The sequence below is a fragment of the Suricata suricatta genome, chromosome 4 (genome assembly GCF_006229205.1).
Source record: "Suricata suricatta isolate VVHF042 chromosome 4, meerkat_22Aug2017_6uvM2_HiC, whole genome shotgun sequence".
Classification (NCBI taxonomy): domain Eukaryota; kingdom Metazoa; phylum Chordata; class Mammalia; order Carnivora; family Herpestidae; genus Suricata; species Suricata suricatta.
This window is the reverse complement of record NC_043703.1, coordinates 50657428-50680138: the sequence shown is the minus strand read 5'-3', so window position 1 is coordinate 50680138 and position 22711 is coordinate 50657428. Positions and strand designations below refer to the sequence as shown.

General features: G+C 41.6%; 2 long non-coding RNA genes across 2 annotated transcripts in view; one reads left to right on the top strand and one right to left on the bottom strand.

The window, feature by feature from the left end:
• Positions 1-47: 47 nt before the first annotated feature.
• LOC115289454 lies at positions 48-13608 on the top strand. Its single transcript, XR_003907631.1, has 4 exons — positions 48-154; positions 12269-12337; positions 12786-12925; positions 13468-13608. It is a non-coding gene; the product is annotated as an uncharacterized LOC115289454 (long non-coding RNA).
• A 2498-nt stretch (positions 13609-16106) lies between these two features.
• LOC115289455 overlaps positions 16107-22711 on the bottom strand; it is an 11725-nt gene continuing 5120 nt past the window's right edge. Inside the window, exons 2-3 of the long non-coding RNA XR_003907632.1 lie at positions 20145-20205; positions 16107-16168 (exon numbers count right to left, since the gene is read on the bottom strand). This is a non-coding gene — a long non-coding RNA (uncharacterized LOC115289455). The remainder of the gene's footprint in view (positions 16169-20144; positions 20206-22711) is intronic.

Here is a 22711-nt window from a genome sequence, read left to right as displayed (position 1 = left end):
CTCTCAAACGGCCGCCACCCTCCAGCCGTCTTATAGCCGCGGGCGGAGGCGGGCCAGGGCGGGGCCGCGGGGTTGGTCCCGGCCGCCGCGCGGGGAAGCCCCTGTCCCCCAAGCACCGCCCTCGCCACGCGCCCGCCGGGGAACCGCAGTGACGGTGAGTTTCCGCAGCCCGGTTACGGCCCTAAATATTTACCCGCCGTTACGCCTGCGCGCCCTGACAACCCCACTCGCCCAAGTGTCTCTGTTGCCACCAACGCCCCAAAGAGTTCACCGTGGGGCCGGAGCTTCTCCCGCTTCCTGCCGCGCGCCCTCAGCCTCGAGCCTTAGTTTTCTCAGCTGTGAAATGGAAGTGCAGAGCCTCTCGCGTTTGCTGCGAAGAGTAAAGTGGCCCTAGGAGGCCCAGACGGGTGGCAGAGACGCAGAGGGAGGCTCCCGCGTCCCCACCACATTTTCCCAGGGGATTTAAGGATTATAGGCAGAGTGGTGGGAGGAGGGGACCAGAGGGACAGAAGTCGTGGAGTCCACGCAGCTACAAACCTTAATTGCTCCCATCCCGGAGCCTGGAGTTTGACCTCAGCCCTGGGCTTTCACGTCAGTCATGACTTTATTCAGGAAGAGATTTTGTCACTGGAAGATATTACTGCATAAATATGGCACATACCTAGCGCCTTGCAGTGTCCAGACCAATGGGCCACCCTGCCCAGCCATCTGGTGGGGGACCAGTCGTGACCTTGAATAACTCTCGTTGCATTGTCCCACGTGGCAGCCACAGGTGACTATGGAGATGTATAACAGCTGAAATAAAATACAATGAAAAACTCAGTCCCTAGGGCTCACCAGACACCTAACAAGTGCTCAACAACCATCATCTCAGAAAGTTCTATTGGGCAATGCTGCCAGCCTCTCTGGCCCACAAAACTGGCATAAGGGGGAAGAGCGGCATCTTCGTGCCCTGGTAATGAAGAGCCTCCTGAGTCAGGTCCTGGCAGGCACCATTTCCAGCCCTTACAGCGACCCTCAGAGGTAGAGTTAATGCTTGTTCCACTCGTGAGGAAACAGAAGCACCAGAAGTTGAGTAAGTTGCCAGTCAGGCAGTGACCGAAGGGCAGGTCTGTCTGGTTTCAGAGGCACTTGGGGCTTCACCACACCCTCCCTTCGTCCACCATGTAAGGTGAACAGCTGAGCCACAGGAGGAAGAGGCTTCAAGGAAGGAAGGGATAACCCAGGTCCTTGAAGCTACAGTGCCAGGCATATACATCTTCCATTTTACCTCTTTTTCTTATTTTACCCACCTCTCTTTTTAAATTCTTTTTTTCTCTCTATTCCTTCCTCTTGACTTGCCACGCATCCAATACGGGTGATGCCCTGGGCTAACGGAGCAGCAACCAATCTGGAAGCCGAGGTCACAGAGCTGCTTTCCAAATGCTGTTCTGCTTTCTTGGCCAGGGCTGGGGGGCAGGGAGGCGGACACTCTGGTCCATCTCCTGCATGATGGCTCAGGTCCCTGTTAGCTAAAGAATCAACCATGCTGACCTTCAAAAGAGCAACAGAACACCCCACTTTTTAGCAGCCATATCCATTTCCTGAGAGGGTGACAATGAAGGTAACCTTGTCTCTGCTACACAGGCTGGTTGGTTGTTGTCACCTGTACCCCATTGCAAGAGAATTCACCCATGCTTTGGGGTGAGGGCTGGGCAGAGGGCCCCTGTAGGATGGGTGTCACTTTGGCTATGGGGGACTGCTGCTATCTCTCTTTCCTAATTATAAATTTTAACACAAAGAAAATATAGAGAATTAAGTAACAGCACTCTGTACCCACCACTGAGAACAACACATGTTAACATATTGTTATTCTTGCCTTGGATATTTTTTGAGACAAAACTGACATCCAGTACAGTACACAATCTTGTGTATAGTTTGATAATTTTTTCCTATGTATACACATGTGTGATTACCAACCGGATCAAGATGCAGTATTTTGTCATCACCTCAGAAGGGTCCCGATGCCATTTTCTAGTCAACGGCACCCCATTAGTAATCCCTTTGGTAACTCCTATTCTGAATTCTGTCACCAGGTATTAGTTTCGTTAATTCCAAAAGTCCTTAAACAAAATCGCACTGTATGTGTCTGTCTTCTTTTGCTTAACATCATGTCCTTGAGATCCATCCGTATTGTTGCAGTATTAAGCCATCGTCCTGCTGGTAGACAATTTGCATTGTTATTTTGCTGTCGTTGGCTCCTGTCGCTACTGTAAATGGCTGTGCAATAAGTATTCTTTGGCCTGTCTCCTCATGTACATGATAAAGAGTCTCTAGGATATATATATATCTAGAAGTAGAATAACTTAATTGGTTTGATTATCTCTAGTCATTGGCTAACATAAACAAAGCTGCTATGAACACCTTGTGTATTTCTTTTGAGGCACATCCTCACTTCTCTTGCATTTATACCTGGGAGTAGAATTTCAGAATCACAGGATAGGCATATATTTAGCTTTCAAACATGCTGCCAAACAGTTTTCAAGCCAATAGTGGTTGAATGAATCTACACTCCCCATAATATGTAAGAATCCCAGTTGCTTCCTATATGTGTCAACATATGATATTGTTAGACTTGTTAATTTTAGCCATTTTGGTGACTGTGTTGTGGTACCTACTGTGGTTCTTCCTTCTCCTCCTCCTCCTCATCCACTCCTCCTCCTTTTCCTACTTTCTCCTCCTCTTCCTTCTTCCTCTTCTTCCTGTGGTTTTAATTTAAACCTTACTAATAAGTAATTAAATTGACCACTTTTTATGTGCTTCAAATACATTATTTATAACAATATAGAAAAGGTTGATACCCCTTTGGTTGTCCTTCCCAGCCCTGTCCACCTCCCGCCCCAGAGACAACCACTACCATGAATTCAGTAAGTGCCCTCCCAGTCCATGTTTTTGCAGTAAAATTATATTTATATGTTTACACAAAAAATGCATAGTATTGCTTTATGTGTTTTAAAATTTATATAACTATTTACAAAATGCTGCAACATGTTTGCTTTCTTTCAACATGGTTTTCCCATATGTTGATACATACAGATCTAGTTAATCCACTGATTCTGCCAAATAGAATTCCACTGAACGACTACAGAACAGTTTGTATATCCAGTCTCCAGTTGATGGGCATTTGAATTGTTTCCAGTCTTTCTCTGTCACAAACAATGCTTCAGTTAACATGCTCTTACCTATGTCTTATTGCTTACATGACTCCACTTCTGTGGTTTTTCCTTCCATAGAACCAGACAAAAGACAAAGGTTAAACCTCTAGTCCACTGAGCCTTCTGGCTTGTTCCATTTTCCATTCCAGGGGCTCGCACGGTCCTAGCCACATGGCCATATTGACAAAGATGATTAGTGACCTTACTGTTCAACTGTGACCTTGTCCCTTCCTGAGGAGGGGTGGGGAGATATGTATTTTATAAGCCCTGAACCTAAATTAACTAACCATAGAGTCTTACACCAGGATTAACACACTTTTCTGGTTCCAGAAGGTTATTTGGTCATACAGGTCTCCTTCCAGAAAAACACTTGAGTCAGCTTACGATTTTGAAACAGGGCAATCACAACTTGTTACATTTTTAAAGACCAGTTCTTTATCTTAATCGGCCACTCTTCCACATGCACACCGTTGGCCACTCTCTCTCCTTAACACTTGTCCTGAATACCCACCTAGCCACCTTACCATTTTTCCTCAGGACCCCATTGAATCGTCCTCTGTGTAATTAAACTCTGACCTCCCTACAGGTCTCTCCTTGACCTTCTCTTTTCACTTTATGAGAAATCAGATTTCATCAAAATTAAAATTTTTTTCATCAAAGAGACCATTACAAAAAGAAAAAGACCAGCCATAGACTGGAAGAAAATATTGCAACACATGTATCTGACAAAGGATTTGTTTTTAAAACATACAAAAACCATCTACAGACTAATAATAAAAAGAAAACACGGGCAAAACACTCAACACACACCTAACAAAAGAAGATACATGACTGACTGGTAAACACATGAAAAGTCAAACATGGGATTATCCTGCAATCTAACAATTCTCCTACATCTACATCTATGCTCGAAAGAAATAAAAAAACAATCTAAAAGTGGAGTGGTAGGGGCACCTGGGTGGCTCAGTCGGTTAAGCATCTGACTTCAGTTCAGGTCATGATCTCGCAATTTGTGAGTTCAAGCCCTGTGTTGGGCTCTGTGCTGACAGCTCAGAGCCTTGGAGCCTGCTTCAGATTCTGTGTCTCCCCATCTCTCTCCCCTCCCATGCTCATGTTCTGGAGCCAAACACTGGTAACAACAGAAGAATAGACATATAACAGTGAGGTATTCGTGCAACAGAATACTGCTCAGCAATAAGAAGAACAATCTGGGGACACACACAACAACATGGATGAATCTTAGAAATAGTGCATTTACAGGGGTCCTGCAGTAGCCAGAAAAACAGCCCCTCAAAGATGTCCAGTCCAAATCACCATAGCAACGTGCCAAAATGAACATGATGTGATGAAGCCTAAGGACACTGAGGTGAGGAGACAACTCTAGATCACATGAATCCTTCCTTAAAAGCGGAGAACCCTTCCTGACTGGGGTCAGGGGAAGATGGGACTAAGGACGGATGGTCCGAGATTCTGACTTTGGAGATGGAGGAAGGGACGAGCCAAGGAATACGGGTGGTCTCTAGAGGCTGAAAACGGCAAGAAAGAAACTCTCCCCTAGAGACTCCACAAAGGAGCACAGCTCTACCAACACCTTTGACTTTGGCCCACTGAGAATACTTACTGGATTTCTGACACACAGACCTGTAAGATAATAAATTTCTGTGGTTTTAAGCAGCTAAGTTTGTGGTAATCTGTTACAGCAGCAACTAGAAACAATCTTCTCTGATTTTCTTTTTTTTTTTTTGAGAAGTGATTCAAGCTTATATATTTTTTAATTCCTTCAGACCAGTATTTTCCTAAGTATTTTTGTTTGTTTGTATTTGTGTTTTTACTCCTATTCTTTCCATTTCTGCTGATGTGTCTCTGCTCCGTGGCTGTCCCGTGGCCCTCTGTTTATTTGTGCTGCCTCTTCTCTTCTCCAGCTTGGTGTATGTCTCTCCAGTCTGTTTCCTTTAGGTGTACGTTGGTGCATATGCTTTAAATAGGATCACACCTATATGCTGTTTGCAACCTGTGACCCTAAGATCAGTTCCATGTCTTCAAATATTGTTCCTCATCATTTTAATGGGTATGTGCATAGACTACAATTTAATCAATTCCCCATTTTCCACATTCATGGTGTTTTCACTTTTATAGATGATACTTTGATGAATATTTTAGTAGCTATATATTTAGGCTCCTTCATGATTTCCTTAAAGTAGAGTCATGGATTTCCTTATGGAATAAATTCATAAATTGCTGGGTCAAAAAAATATAAAATACTAAGTCTTTTAGTATGTAACTTCCGACCAACCAACGCAAAGATTGTACTAACTAGATTATAGCTTCTGCAGAAACTACAAGGTAACATAGCACATCAGTTTCCTTTAGATACTCTCCTACTGACCAATCTTCAGAAATATTAATATTCTGAGATGCTTTCCTAAGTAAAAAATTGTAAATAAAAAACTGTAAATATGAGCTCACATGTTAACAATCTGTAACAAATGAGGTACCTCCTCTCTGAAATGTCACCTTTATTAAACTAGTGCTCTGTGAGGGCACCTTACAACATAGTGCCTGTTTCATAAAAGCACATTTGTTACATTTCAAGGTCCCTATGTGGGGGTGGGCCCTGGGGGCATTCCCATCCTCTTTTGTGCTCTGATTCTCCCTAGCAATGCCGACTAAGCACTTTGTTTTCAACCGCAGGGTCTGGGCTCTGCATAGCTATACCATGCCTTTTAGATTAAATCTGATTTCTTCCTTCAAGTGGATGCTTTATTCTTATAGCGAACAGGGCACAGAGTTCATAGAAGGAAGATCATGTTTTATAATGTTTATTAATGTCTCAAAACTATGTACCCATCTGTTCCAAGTCTGAAAGAAATCAAAGTTAGGCTTACAGAGAAATCAGGCACAGGGAATCAACCAATTAGCCATTATTGAATGCCAACAATGTGCAAGGCAACGGGAATAACCAAAATCAGACAGTAAACTTAAAATATGTTAGTAAGTACTTTACTTTCCTTTAGTTTTACTTTTCCTAAGGCATTAGAGGAGTGTTTAAGGTGCATTGTGTTTTTCTAGATGTTTGTTTTTTGCTTATCCTAGAAAAAGACTATAATAGCTTTTAAAGTATCCTGTTTTTACTCAAAAGATGCTTTTAAAAATTGAGGCAATTGAGTTTGCCATATGAGTATTGGCTCTATCTGTTTTCCTCTCCTATGAAATATGTCTTTTGCCTATTTTTCTATTGGGTTGTTGACCTTTCCTTATTGATTTGTACAAATTCTTAAGCTATTTTTGATACCAATTCTTCATTATATGTGACACATCTTCTCTCAATTTGTAGCTTATCTTTTCACCTTCTTTGCCATGTCTTTTGATGAATACAGGCTTTTAATTTCATTCTAGTCTAATTCATCACACTTCTATTTTATAGTGAGTTTTTTGTGTCTGTCCAGTGTTTAAGAAATCCTTCCCTACCTCCAAGATCTAAAAATGTTTTCCCATATATTCTTCCAACCATTTTCAAGTTTGCTTTTGACATTTTAATCTTTCATTCATTTGGAGTTGATTTGCATGTCCGATGTGAGATTAGGATCTGACTTACTTTTCATGTGGATAATCTTTTTCTGTTCCATTTATTGAATCCCTCATAAATAATCTAGGAAATGCAAATCAAGACCAAAAAGAGATACTGCTTTACATCCATTTGATTGACAAAAATTAAGACATCTGGCAATACCAAGTTCTAAAGAGGGCAGACCAATAGGTTGTCTTACAGGTTGCTGGTGAGAGTAGAAAGTACTACACCTGCTTTGGAAAAGAGTCTGGCATTGTTTTGCAAAGTTGGATGTTCATGTACCCTACCACCATTCCACATTCCATTACCAGGTATAAGCCATGGACAGCTCTGGCAGGTGCACATCAGGAGAGAGAACCACATATGTGAATCTCCACTGCAGCTCTCTATTACAGCAAGAAATGTGAAAGCCTAAACTCCAGTGTTCAGGAGGCCAGATAGATAAATGCTGGTATTCACACGATGAAATACGACATAGCAGTGGAGATGAGTGAAGCACAGCAGCCACAACAATATGAATGACTCTTAGTAATAGAAAACGAAATGGGAACAGTGTCCCCAAGGATTATACAGGACATAATGTCTTTTCTATAAAAGTCATAAACAGTTAAAACTAATCATTATATGGTTTGCATGCAGGTATGTGTGATAAAAAATATTTTATATCAAGAATGAACAAAATGCAAAATTTTGAATTGTGGTTACATCAAGTGGAAGGAGTTCGGGGTGGGGGGTAAGTGGGCCAGGGCGGCACATGGAAGATGGAAGTTACGGTCAGTGTGTTCCTTCTCTAGTTGGATTATGAGTTCATGGGTGTTAATATATTATCAACAAATAAACACCCAAGCAGAAAATAACAGAGGGCCATGCATAGACCACAGAGTAGTGGGAGGTAAACTGAGGGTGCTGAACCTAGTACCTGCGGTCCATTGAAAGTACAATTGGGGCAGGTGCGCCTGGGTGGCTCAGTCTATTGAGTATCTGACTCTTGATTTCAGTTCAAGTCATGACTTCTTGGTTTGTGATCAAGCCCCACTTCGGGCTCTGTGCTGATAGTACTGAGCCTGCTTGGGATTCTCTCTCTCCCTCACTCTCTGCCCCTCCTCTCACTCTCTCTCTATCTCAAAAATAAATAAATTTAAGGACACCTGCGTGGCTCATTTGGTTAAGCATCTGACTCTTGATTTCGGCTCAGGCTACGATCTTACCATTTGTGAGTTTGAGCCCTGCCTGCATCAGGCTCCACACTGATAGCATGGAGCCTGCCTCGAATTCTCTCCCTCCCTCTCTGCCCCTCCCTCCTCATGCTCTCTCTATCTCTCAAAGTAAATGTATAAAACTTAAAAAATTTTTAATCTTAAATAAATAAATAAACTTTAAATAAGAAAATACAGTTTGGTACAGTTTGGGGAGAAAATCCCCACAGACCCTTTGTGAAATGAGCTGGCCAAAGGGTGTGAAGTGACAGTGCTCAAAAATGAAGATCAAAAGCTATTTGGTATAGTGGCACCTGGGTGGCTCAGTAGGTTGAACTTCCAACTTCAACTCAGGTCATGATCTCCCAGTTTGAGAGTTTGAGCCCCACGTTGGACTCACTGTCAGTGCAGAGCCCTCTTCAGATCCTCTGTCCACCTCTCTCTGCTTCTCCCCCACTTGTGTGTGCATGTGCACTTTCTCACTCTCACTCTTTCTCAAAAATAAGTAAACATTTTTTAAAAACCTATTTGCTATAAGTAACAGGTATTAATAAATCAAAAATCTTCCCCTAGTAAATGTTTCAATGACTCTAGATTACCTTTAATAAATATGCAGTCTGCCTAAACTCCATGGGCTTTCAGGTCTGTTGGGACCAGCATGACAAGATAGATCTATAAATCAGTTCTCTAGGGAGGTGCTAGGGAGAAAGAGAACACTCCAGATTCTTTACAGACTGCCATTATGTCACAAGAATAAGTTAAAGACTGAGTTTCCAAAGTTTTATGAATCAGAAGATTGGCTTAAACTTTTCCATGATTTTACAGTTTGCACAGTGTGCTCATATAATGCTTGATCATGCAGCAAGAAGCCTGAGAACTTATAAAATCAAGGCTGTCAGATTTTTGTGACAAAAAAATAACATTAAAAATAAAACTGAGTTCTGATGTTATTTCAAAACTGACTCTCTGGATAAAAGTTAACTATTAAGTCAACCAAAAACTTGAATGGAAATTTATCAGAACGATCTTGTTGTGCTTCAACTTCTTTAAATCTTCATCTAAACAGGAGGCTATCTTCCTGTTGTTCTACAACTCCAGTTTAACAAATACTTGAGCTGCCGAAATATGCAGGGAATGTGCTTGGATCTAGGAATAAAAAATGAACAAGAAAGACAATAGCCATGGAGCTGTAGATAAATAACATTGAATATAATTAATATATTTTAATGCATCATGCATGATATCTTCTATGAAGCTCTGTTTGGCATCACCACATCCAGTGGAGTTGATAACCCCTTCCGTATCCCCAGTGGACCTTGCTGTGTTCCCATTATTGTGTCCATCCATCTTGCTGACTTACAATCATTTGTATGTATACATGTCTGCAGCAGACATCTGTTACTTTTGTTCTGTCCAGGGTCTTTTATTCTCAAAAACGCCTTCCTTCACCTTCTAAGGCTGTCAATTACACGGCCCCACCTCCCCCACACACAGGGAAGGCACCAGTTGCAAACTGGCCTCACAGAGAAGGTGGATCCGACCCTGGAAGAGAAAGAATTCATCTCTCCTCCTCAAATACTGGCACTAATATCACAGACACCTAGAACTTTGCCTCCAGAGGAAAATCTCAGAACCCACTGGAGAGCAGAATTGTGGGGTGGAAAAAAACTCAATCCTGATGATACACTTGAAGCCTAAATCCAGAGGTGCCTGAAACCCACAATCCCTGAAATTCTCAAAGAACCAAATATATTGACTTTTAACTTAAGCTTGTTAGATTAGTTTTTTATCACTTAAACCTGGGAAAGTCCCAGCTAACACTGTACGTGTCTCCCCTATGAGACTGTGAGCTTCCAGAAGCAACTATGAGTGAGGCCTAATTGGCACCAATGTTGACCTGGTGGCAGCTATTCACATAGGACACTTGATTCTTACATGAAATTGCTCAGCCTCTAGAGCAGGTGCATGTAACCCTAAGTTCACAAACTCTTGCAAGGATCCATGAGAGGGCATGGATATGCGGATTTTTCAGGTGAAAAATAAGTTAATAAGTTAATACCTATCATCCAAAGTATCAAAGATGCTCAAAGGAATCCCGAAACACAAAACTTTAAGAACTCTCACTGGAGGGAAGGCTGTGCCTAGCACACTCAGCCCAGCGTCAGTGATAGCAGTCTTCACGTCTGGAAACATAGAGCCAGGGAAGAAAGAACTTTGCCAGAGCTTTCCGAGTCTAGAGGAAGCAGAGGCTTGCTCTACTCCAGATAAAAATCATGCCATATTTGTTTGGTTAGATTGTTTTTATGTGGGAGGATGCCTTCTGGTTTGTTCTAACCCCACCGAGGAATACAGCTGGGGAATATAAGATAAGACAGGATATCCAACCCCTCTGCACCTCCGCCTCCACCCCATATCACAGGCAGAAGTCCTCCTGCGCATCCCCCCACCCCCAATCCATGGAGTCCCTTGAGCAGTGACTAAATCTAATTCTGTTATTAATCTCTAGCTTCCATTATTTTTTCCTTACTTTTACTTTGTTGTGGTGGGAGTGATGGTGGTAAAATACATATAACATAAAATTTACCAACTTAATCATTTTCAAGTGCACAGTCCAGTGGCGTTAAGTAAACCCACTATTGTGCAACCCTCACCACCATCCATCACCAGAACTTGGTTTCCTGTGACTGCCATAACAAACATCACCACCAGTTTGGTGGCTTACAACACCAGAACTGTATTTGCTCACAGTTCTAGAGGCCAGAAGTCCAAAACCAAAGTGTCAGCAGTGCTCCCTCCAAAGGCTCAGGGAAAATCCTTCCTTGCCTCTTCCAGCTCTTGGTGGCCCCAGGCATCCACCGGCTCATGACTTTATCATTCCTATCTCTGCCCCTGTCTTCCCATGGCCCTCTCTGTCTCTGGGCCTTCTTTTTTTTTCTCGTATAAGCACATTTGTCTTTGGATTTAGGGACTCTTCTCTGGTAATCCAGAATGATCTTATCTTGAGATTTTTAACTTAATTACTTTTGCAAAGACTCTATTCCCAAATAGGTGACATTCACAGGTTCTGGGGTTTGGAACGTAGATTTATTTTCTGGGGGCTACAGTTCAACTCACTGTAGATGGGTTATCCCAGAAGCATTGCCAAGGTTAAGAATTGAAGGAAAATGCAATATGAGGGAAGTGATCCCAGGAAGCATCAGCAAGAGAGTGGGAAGTGACTGGGAAGAGAAGACAGCCAATAGAGAATGCCCTATTGAGCGGGTTACCACTGAGAAATGCACTCACTTCCATAGGGAACCTAGAGGAGATGATATAGAACAATTCAGGACTATCCCACTTGCAAAAGCAAGGAAGCTCAGAATCTCTTGTCGTTGACTGAAGACTGTCCCCGGGGGCATTAACTCCCTGACACTTGTCTCCCTCACACTCAGGCAAAGGGAAAGCTCTTGGAGACAATCATATATATTCATAATAAGACACTATCTTTGTACCCTGAAATTGTTAGTGCCTCGGAGAAATGGGTGGGGCACTGAGAGAATCTGCCAGTAGGCAAGTCGGAAAGTTTCCATTTTATTGCTTATATCAAAACTGGAAGATGGAGCTACTAGAATTGTCCACTGATAGATCATTAAAATAATATTTGCTGGAAGATCACTAAGGAATTTAGGGCATAAAGCTTGGAAGAATGTCAAAGAATTGAGTTACTTCCAGTTTCCTTTGCACATTTATTTGAACAAAGTCAATTATTATATATATTGATTACAGATATGTAGTTATAGATAGGATTTTTAAATGGAGATAAATAGAAATATGTGATATTCATCAATATGAACTATTTATCATTGAACACATGAACCAAGAGTTTAAAAGGCCAATAATATTTTACTTTACATTGAGTACTTTTGAAAATAGGTAGCACATTTACTTGTTTTTAACACACTTAGAGCCTATGGTCACTGCAAATTTTTAAATTTATTTCAATTTATGTATTTTTGTTCTGGAAAATTAAGATACTATGACCAACATAAAATGGAGAATTTAGAATGTAAACATAGGTTTAAAGAAAAAAAAGAATGATGTGTAATGTCCTGCTATTAATAAACTACGTGTTCTTTTTTTATGGAGGAATTTAGATATTTAGGTAAGAGTGATATGATTATTTTATTTTAAAATGTAAGAATTTGTAAAGCCCGAGAAATAACATCCTTTCCAATTCCATATACAATACAATGAAAACTTTCATAAGTCACTCTAAACTTCTTTTAGGAAGCATATGAAGTAACTGTTACATCCAATTTCCAAATTTCCAGGAAAGAGAATCTGATGGCTCAGTATGGGTCAGGTATCTACCCCTGGTGGAATCCACTGTGGCCAGTGAGGTGAGGTCACAGCCCTTGCTGTCCACTCAACAGGATCTATAGGGAGTTGGGTAGGGGTGCCTGGGTGGCTCAGTCGGTTAAGCATCTAATTTCAGCTCAGGTCATGATCTCACTGTTCGTGGGTTCGAGCCCTGCGTCAGGCTCTGTGATGACAGCTCAGAGCCTGGAGCCTGCTTCTGATTCTGTGTCTCCCCTTCTGTCTGCCCCTCCCATGCTCATGCTCTTTTTCTGTTTCTCAATAATAAATATATGTTTAAAAAAATTTTTTTAATTTAAAAAAAGAGGGTTGGGTAGTACCTGATCAATAGCTTTTAGAGAAGGCGATAGTACTTAAAAAAAGCTCGACTACCTAATGAAGGTTTCTATTTAATATGAAAGTGTTTTTTTAATACCTAGAACCCTAGGTATTAGGGTTTAATCCATTCCTTGAAAAAAAAATTTTTTTGAGGGAATGGACTGTGGCCACTCAGAAATATATTGGCATCAACTCTCCAAGGAATCTCTGGCACTGATTTTCAAAGATAGTTGAAGATGCTGGACGTGCAGCTGGCCCCACCACCTCTGTCTCCACGTAAGGTTGAAAAGCAGGTCAGTTCTTTGTTCACAGATGGAAACACTCAGAACATGAAGCACCACATAAACCTCCCTCAGATAATAAATTTCCATCCTCCTTCCAGGCAGGGGTCCAATGTGTATTTTAGATTCCTCTTTAGCATCTGTCAGCATCTCTACCTCTTACTTTACAAGCCAACCTATATTTTGCTCTTATATTTTTAATCAGGTTGAGTAACACAGCTACCAGTTTAGGACAAAACTGGATGGATTTGCTGTGACTATGAATAACACAACAGGGAATAAGAAGGAAACATGTACAGACAGCGTGTCTCCAGAGAGGTTCACCAGACTCTCTGAGGAACATCAGGCTCCATTCAGCGTTTCCCAAAATTTCAGATATATTCGTATTCTCTTCATGAACTTTGTTGTAGCCGCTTCCTACCTGTACTTTAAAAAAAAATCTGTATTGAGATATAAGCCACCTACTTAAAGTGTACACGTCAGTATTTTTAGGATATGAATAGAGCTGTGCAACCATCACCATAATCTAACTTCAGAACATTTTTGTCCCCCAGGAAGAAAGTCCAGATCCATTGCGGCACTGCCCCATTCCCCGCACACCCGCTCTCCAGCCCCAAAGAACCATAATCTACTTTATGTCTCTATGGATTTGCCTCTTCTGACTTTTCAGATAAATAAAAGCATAAAATTTGTGACCAGTTTTTTCACTTACATAATGTTTTCAAGATTCATCCATGTTGTAGCATGAATTAGTACTTCATTATTTTTTATGGCCAAATAAGATTTCATTAAATGTATATACCACTGTATTAGAGGTCTCCAGAGAACTAACAGAATGTGTGTGTGTGTGTGTGTGTGTGTGTGTGTGTGTGTGTGTGTGTGGAGAGAGAGAGAAAGAGCAAGAGCAAGATTTATTTTTATTTTTAAGGCATTGGCTCATGTTCGTGGAGGTTTGGTGACTCCAAATTCTAATGGAGTAGGCTGGTGTGCTGGAGACCCAGGGAAGAGGTAGTTTGTAGTTTGAATCCAAAATACAGCCTGCTGGCAGTATTCCTTCTTGCTCAAGGGAAGTCAGTCTTTTGTTTTATTTAGGCCTTCAACTGATTGGATGAGACCCACCTACACTGGGGGGTGGGTTGGAGTGGGTAACCTGCTTTACTCAGAATCCACCAATTTAAATGTTAATCTCATCCCAAAAATACCTTCATAGAAACATCCATAATAATGTTTTGCCAAATATCTGGGCTCCATGTCCCAGCCATGTTGACACATCAAATTAACCATCACAACCTCATTTTATTTATCTATGCATCAGGTGATGGACATGTGTGTTGTTTCTACTTTTGGGTCATGTATAAATTTTTGTGTGGACATATGTTTCCATTTACCTAGCAGTGAAATTGGTGAGTTCAATGACAACTCCATACTTAACATTTTGAGGAACTGCCAAACTGTTTCCCAAAATAGTTGCACCATTTTACATTCCCACCAGCAATGTATGAGGGTTCCAATTTCTCTACGTTTGCTAGTACTTGTTATTATCTGTCTTTTTTTTTTATTATAACCATCCTAATAGGTATGAAGTGGTATCTCATTTTCATTTCACTGATGACTGATGATAAAAGTCTCTTTTCATATACTTATCGATTGGCCTTTTGCATATCTCCTTTGTAGAAACAACTATTCAGATCCTTTGCCTGTTTGTTAATTGGGTTATTTCTCTTTTTATTGTTAAGTTCTAAGAGTTCTTTACAGATTCAGAACACAGGTTGTATATCTGATAATTTGCAAGTATTTTCTCCCATGCTGTGGGTTATTTTTTTTTCATTTGCTTGATAGTATCATTTGTAGCACAGAAGTTTTTATTTTTGATGAAATTCCATTTATTCATTTTTCCCTTTGTTGCTTATTCTCTTGGCTTCATATCTGAGAAATCACTGCCTAACCCAAGGTCTCAAAATCTGCTTTTATATTTTCTTCCAAGAGTTTTATAGTTTTAGCTCATATATTTGTGCCTAATTTTCAGTTAAGTTTTGCATGTGGTGTAAGGAAGGGATCCAACTTCATTCTTTTGCATGTGGCTGTCTGGTCAACCCAGAACCTGAACTTACAACTTTATTTACTTAATTCTTCCTTAAATCAATCCATCTTTTTATGTAAATAGTTATTTATAAGAAAATGTTATAGCAATACTGTAAGTGGAAAACAATCATAATTTGCCATAAAAAGAAGAAAACGTTAAGTGTAAATACTAAGAAAACAAAACTCCAAAAATACTGAGAAAAAAACAATAAAAATGCTTGAAAACACTATACAATTTTAGGGATACAGATGACTGCTGAAGGCCTCCTTCCTTGTGAAAAACGGGAATCAGCCCGTGTTGGCAAAATAGTAGAGATACACTAACACCAAACCATCTTGTTCCCAGTAAGTGGGATTAAAGGAAGGAATTAAAAAGGCAACACTTGTCTCGTTGAGTGATTTGAGGTGAATCAGGGTCTGCCTATGAATGAATAGGTGAATAGGGAATTCCCTGGACCCCATCTTGGGCCCACCCTGTGGGAAGCACTTCTCTGTATTGCTAGCATCAACAGTAATGGAAAGAACCCGGGGTAGGGAGAGGCTGTGGATTTGATCCCAGGCTCCTCACTAATTCCTGAACCTCAGCAAGTTACTCAGCCTGCTGCACCGTGTTGCTGTGCTGTAGACAACCCCTTCCCAAGGGCTGGTCTGAGGAGTCAGTACTGCGGCACACGGAAGGCAGTCCGACACAGGGTAGGCATACAGAACAGTGAGTGCTCTCTTGACATTTTTGCCACTTCCAGAAAAACAGAGAATCCAGCACCCCAAGCAGTTTGTCCCAAAATATGGCTGGAGGTCTAGCAACATCGGAAGTCCCTGAAAAAGGAGTCGCCCCCCAGCTCATTGACTCCATTGCACACAGTGAGGGGTTTGCTCCATAGACCTGACTTGGCTTTCTATGGCTTCTGTCACTTCTGCTTTGACAGACTGGACTTGGCGAATTTTCTCAGCTGAATCTGAATCCAGTCCATTCCTGGAAACACAACCTCTGATAACCATTCCCAAGGTCATTTTGAGATTTGGGAAATTTGGTTTAATGAATGATGGGGTGGGGGTGGGAGATAAAGCACAGAGAATCCAAACACAGTGCCAAAGTTCAACTTTCCTAAAGGCATTAACAGCAGCTGTGGTCTGTCCCATTCTCTTCCTCTTCCCAGCCTCTGGCAGCAGATACTAAAAAGCAAAAATGAGATGCAAAGACTCATTTCTGGGCTGCAGAAAGGTGGCAAGGGTAGGCAAGACTGGAAAATCCCAACCAAGAATAATCCGTCCCTGAAAAGCCCCATGCTGATTCATGCTGTGAAGCGCTGCTGAGCCCTTTCGAAACTGTGCCAGGAACCGTGGGGACAGATGCGTGAGGGGATATCAGGACCCCAAGCGGAGCCTCTCTGCGTGGGTGGGGAGAGAAACTGCACATCACGTTAAATATCTTCACAGGAGAGGTCCCAAGACATGAGTGTGAGTTCGGGGAAAGGGTAAAGAACTAATGGCTGGTGCACTTTCCAGAAGGAGGAAAGGGAGCACATGTTCCAAAAGAGGGATGGGTGGGCGGGGCTGGAGCACTAAGCTTCTCGGAGGGATTGAGGGTTGACATGAGGAGGAAGAAGGCAGATTGGAAGCAGAAATATAAACACTTTATAAACTTGGTGTTTTCTATCTAAAAAATCAAGGAATTCCTTTGTCCCCCTTTGGCTCCTGTGTTTCTGATTCAGATTGGCAGGTGGTTTTCTGATGGGTAGCCTTGAGCCTACATGGTCTCCTCGTGGGCATTTGTTAATTAAGGAAAGCCACTGACAGACAAGAGAAGCTGTTGATGGAGGTACATGGAATACACAGAATGCTAATCGGAGCTATTTAAAACTGGCTAGACAGGGACGCCTAGGTGGCTCAGTCGGTTAAGCATCCAACTCAGTTTGGGCCCAGGTCGTGATCTCACGGTTCTTAAGTTCAAGCCCTGCATCAGTTTCATGCTGACAGCGTGAAGTCCGGCTGGGGTTCTCTCTCTCCCTCTCTTTCTTTGCCCCTGCCCTGCTTGTGTGCTCTGTTTCTTTCTCAAAATAAGTAAATAAACTTTTTTTTAATCTTGAAAAAAAAATCAGCTAAACAAATCTGAGGGCCAAAAATATTCAAAAGAACACCCTCTGCCAGCTTGTCTTCCCACAGCACCTTGCCTGGAAAACATCCTTGTAGCTGCGCTCTTGTGTATTTTGTATCCATGAGTGTATCCTTATGGGGTCGCCTGTGCCAAGTTCCCTTGGAAGCAGGTGGCCTTTTAAAGTTTACCCCTCTCAAAAACTGAAAAAATAAAGTTTACCACTTTCTTCTGTGTCGTGTAAGCTTTAATCTCAAAACAGTTCGTGTGGGGTGGCAATGCTATGGTGTTTAAAGGGGAGAGAAACCAGTTGAAAGGACAGGATGTCTGGAATTTCCTTTATATGTTTCAGAAGATGAGAGGACAGGTAAAATCAGATTGGCAGCCCCTGGGTCCGAGTCCGGTGGACATGGACCCCATTTCTCAATTCATTTCTCTCAGCTGAAGCTGGGTAATCAGTACCTGAGGGTTGTTATCCTGTTCTGTCTACACTTATATACATTTGAAAATTTCCATAATACTTTTTAAATTGCCTGACTCATGAAGCCGGATATACTAAATTGTATTTAAAATGTATTTAAGAGTCCTCTGTTACTCCTTTAAAGTATTTCAAGTCTAAATTATTTTGTTCAACAGAAGGTCCTTAAAACTTCATCCTTTCCTCTTAGCCAAAAAAAATTAATAAATTAATTACTCTGGTATTCTCCGTTCACAGCAACAAGTTGAGAGATCATTTTATCTGTAACATCTTAGAGCAGAGAACCACAAAGTGGAATGTGAAAGGGTGACGTCGAATGTGGAAGATTGGGGCAGAATGTGGAAGTCAGGCTGAATTGTTTGGATTTTGTAAGTTTGCAAGAATAAGTTCTAAATTGTAAGATGATAAAACAACTTTACCAGGTTTCTTTATTTCAACATTTTTTAGACTCCATGCCCAATGTGGTTCTAGAACTCATGACCCCAAAACAAGAGCCGCATGCTCCGCCCACTGAGCCAGCCACGTGCCCCAATATCACCAGCTTTTAAAAGAAAAAAAAGTCACCCACAATACCACTACTTTCCGCTGACGCCTTCCAGACCTCCACGCCCCCCAAGACATTAACAGAGCAGCAATGAGCACCTTTGCCTTTTTTTGTTTGTTTTTAAAATGTTGATTTATTTTTGACAGAGGGGGGCGGGCAGAGAGAGAAGGAGACACAGAATCTGAAGCAGGCTCCAGACTCCAAGCTGTCAGCCCCACCTGAGGCTCAAAATTACAAAACGCGAGATCACAACCTGAGGCGAAGTCAGACGCTCAACCAGCTGAGCCACCCGGATACCACAGTCCCTTTGCCTTTTGAACAATATGCCAAGTGTTTTTCCAGTGATCCCATTAAACCTTCATAATTGGAATTTTAATGAGGGCATATGATGCTACTTTTTTTTTAAGTTTATTTATTTTGAGAGACAAAGAGAAAGAGAGAGTGCATGCCAGTGGGGCAGGGGCAGGGAGAAAAAATCCCAAGCAGGCTCCACACTGTCAGCAGAGAGCTCAAAACGGGGACTCGAACTCAAGAACCAGGACATCATGACCTGAGCCGAAAACAAGAGTCAGACGCTTAACCAGCTGAGCCACCGACGCACCCCATACAATTTCACTTCTTAAACAATTTTCCTACCGTCCAATATTTCGGGTTGTCTTCAGGTCTGGTTTTTGGTTTTGCAGTTGTTCTGGCTGTTCTAGAGACCATGTATGATAAGCATTTAGCACCGTGCCTGGGATGTAGTGCTTGTGAGGGTGAGTTTTATGTGTTACTTTGACTGAGATACCCAGATGGCAGGGGACACACTATTTCTGGGTAAGAGATGAAGATTTGATTCAGTAATCTGAAGAGATCTGCCAACTCTTCTTGAACTGGAGTTCCCGTCTTCTCCTGCCTCAGACAGCAGGGCTCCTGGCGCCGGGACCTTTGAGCTCCGGGACTTGTCCCCGCAGCCCTCCGGCTCTCAGCCTTCAGCCTCAGGCTGATGACACCACTGGCTTTCCAAGCTCAGTGTGCAGATAGCAAGCCGTGCAGGGGACTCCGCAACGTCCAGAACCAGGTGAGCCGGTTCCTGTCATAAATCTCTTTTATCATTCTCTCTACCCTATTGGTTCAGTTTCTCTGGGGAACCCCGACTAACCCTGACAGTGTTCTCTAAATATTTTCTATTATAACGTTATAGTAAATATGTTTATGAATGTAGTGTTTATATAATAGCCATTTATAATAATAATAATCCATGTTCACTGTAAACAAGACAATATTAAAAAATACAAAGAATGTAAACATTTTCCAGTGCTCACACACATACATGTGTACGTGCACACACTTAGAGGTGAATAAATATATCCAATATGATATAAATGGAATGTTATATATGCTAATATGGCTTATGTCATCCGACTCTTTTCTCATCCATGTAATTGCCTATGCCATTTTTAATGGCTACATAGTGTCCCACTGTTCACACCACAACTATCCTACCAATTCTGTAGTGATCATATTTAGACTGCTCTTTTCTCAATTTTATAAAAATAGGTTTAAACAGCTCTCTTTTTTTCTGATTTGTTATTCATGATAAATTCCCAGGAGTGGAACTCATGGGTCTTTGTGTCATAAGAACATTTTACACAAGCATAAAACTAACAGGTGGAAGGCATCCCTCTACTGAAAGAGTAAGCCAAGTTCAGGCCATCTTTGTATGGCAGACACACACCCCAACACTGTTACTCTCTCTGTCTCTGTCTCTCTCTCACGCACACATGCAATGTTGGTGAGAAGAAAAGCACCCTGCCTCAGGCCAGTGTATGACTTGTAATGCGCTCCATTGTTCATTAGGACTCTTACAAGCTAGTCCTAGTCACATATATTTCATAATATGCTTTGAGGCAGCATCAGGGGTAACTCTAAAGACCAGTCAGAAATTGGAAGTGAAAAAAGAATTATTAGCAATAGACCGTTTATATCTCCAACAACAGTGGCTGGGGATAAGAGAGAGCAACAAGCCAGAAACTGAGAGCCTTGAGATCTTTACCTTCCCCATGGATCTCTGAATTCGGTTTCTTTCTTGTTTTCATGTTTTAAGCACTCAGGTGCTGTGAGAAATATAAAGACGCAAGGTTAGAACCCATGGCTTAAATTTTCCAGACTGGCTTCCATTTTACATAATCACATATTGGATGTGTATGTATTATCTATACATACTTGCCTTAAAAATTATGAAATATTACCTAAAGTCATTGAAATTTTATCTTTTTATAAATCTTTTCCTCTAAACAGTCACAGTTTTTAATATGTTTTGTAAGGTTTAGTCTGGCTCTTTGATTCAGGAATCATGGTCAATGTATCAGGGACAGTGTTGACCCCCAGCGCTTGTGGGGATCAAAGAATTTCAACCCTCACCTCATGTCCAAAGGGCTTTGAGGAAGCAGTTGCCTCTTTGGGCTCAAAAGCTACCTTGCAGAGACATAAAAAAGAGGAGGCTCAAAGGTTTACTGAAGATAACCGTTCTCATTCACAGAGTGCTGCTATGCAGGTTGCAATCAGATCAGGCTCTCACGGCAGCACCAGGGAGGCACAGCGGATAAATGACCTGTCCAAAGTCACCCAATTGTGGGTGGATCACCACGCCTGTCTGACTCCAAAAGCTGTGTTCTTTCCTCCATGCGCTGGTCTCCAATCACGTGCTGGGAAGATATTCGTGGAATACCAAGAAGATGTTGCTTTCACATAAAGCCGTGAACGGTTCCCGTGATCCTCTTGCTGCTTCCGTCCAGCCCGGCCACCTCCTGCTCTGCAGGCCCCTCATCTCCCATCCTACCCTGCCCTGTGGCAAGTAGGGGATCTCAACATCAAAAATGGCAGGAGGGGGGAGGTGTTGTTGTTAAAGGGAGCTTTTTAAAAATGCCAGTGCCAAGGTCCTACCCAAATCAATGGAATTGAAATACCTGCAGGGAGGGTGCAGAGTGTGTGTGTGTGTGTGTGTGTGTGTGTGTGTGTGTGTGTGTGTGTTATACATCCAAGTTAGTTAGCATATAGTGCAACAATGACTTCAGGAGTAGATTCCTTAATGCCCTTACCCATTTAGCCCATCCCCCCCCACAACCCCTCTAGTAACCCTCTGTTTGTTCTCCATATTTAAGAGTCTCTTATGTTTTGTCCCCTTCCTTGTTTTTGTATTATTTCCTTCCCCTCCCTTATGTTCCCCTGTTTTGTTTCTTAAAGTCCTCATATAAGTGAAGGCCTATGATATTTGTCTTTCTCTAACTTCACTTAGCATAATACCCTCTAGTTCCATCCACATGTTGCAAATGGCAAGATTTCATTCATATATATATATATATATACCACATCTTCTTTATCCATTCATCTGTCAAGGGACATTTGAGCCCTTTCCATACTTTGGCTATTGTTGATAGTGCTGCTATAAACATCGGGGTCCATTTGCCCCTTCAAAACAGCATACCTGTATCCCTGGGATAAATATCTAGTAGTGCAATTGCTGGGTGGTAGGGTAGTTCTATTTTTTATTTTTTGAGGAAACTCCATACTGATTACCAGAGTGGCTGCACCAGTTTGCATTCCCATCAGCAGTGCAAAAGAGATCCTCTTTCTCCATATCCTTGCCAACATCTGTTGTTGCCTGAGTTGTTAATGTTATCCATTTTGACAGGTGTGAGATGGTATCTCATTGTGGTTTTGATTTGTATTTCCCTGATGATGAGTGATGTTGAGCATTGTTTCATGTGTCTGTTGGCCATCTAGATGTCTTCCTTGGAGAAGTGTCTGTTCATGTCTAATTTAGCCCATCTCTTCACTGGAGTATTTGGTTTTTTGCTGTTGAGTTTGATAATTTCTTTATAGATTTTGGATACCAACCCTTTATCTGATACATTGTTTGCCAATAACTTCTCCCATTCTGTGAGTTGCCTTTTAGTTTTGCTGATTGTTTCCTTCACTGTGCAGAAGGTTTTTATTTTTATGAGGTCCCAATAGTTCATGTTTGCTTTTGTTTCCCTTGCTTCTGAAGATGTGTTGAGTAAGAAGTTGCTGCAGCCAAGGTCAAAGCGGTTTTTGCCTGCTTTCTCCTTGAGGACTTTGATGGTTTCCTATCTTATGTTTAGGACTTTCATCCATTTCAAGTTTATTTTTGTATATGTGGTAAGAAAGTGGTCCAGGTTTATTTTTCTGCATGTTGCTGTCCAGTTTTCCCAGCACCACTTGCTAAGAACACTGTGTTCATTCCATTGGATAGTCTTTCCTGCTTCGTCAAAAGATTTGTTGGCCATTTGTTTGTGGGTCCATTTCTGGGTTCTCTATTCTGTTCCGTTGATCTGAGTGTCTGTTTTTGTGCCAGTACCATACTGTCTTGATGATTACAGCTTTGTAATACAGCTTGAAGTCCAGAACTGTGATGCCTCCAGCTTTGGTTTTCTTTTTCAGGATTGCTTTGGCTATTTGGGTTCTTCTCTGGTTCCATACAAATTTTAGAATTGTTTGTTCTAGCTCTGTGAAGAATGCTGGAGTTATTTTGATAGGGATTGCATTGAATATGTAGATTGCTTTGGGTAGTATTGACATTTTAACAATATTTGTTCTTCC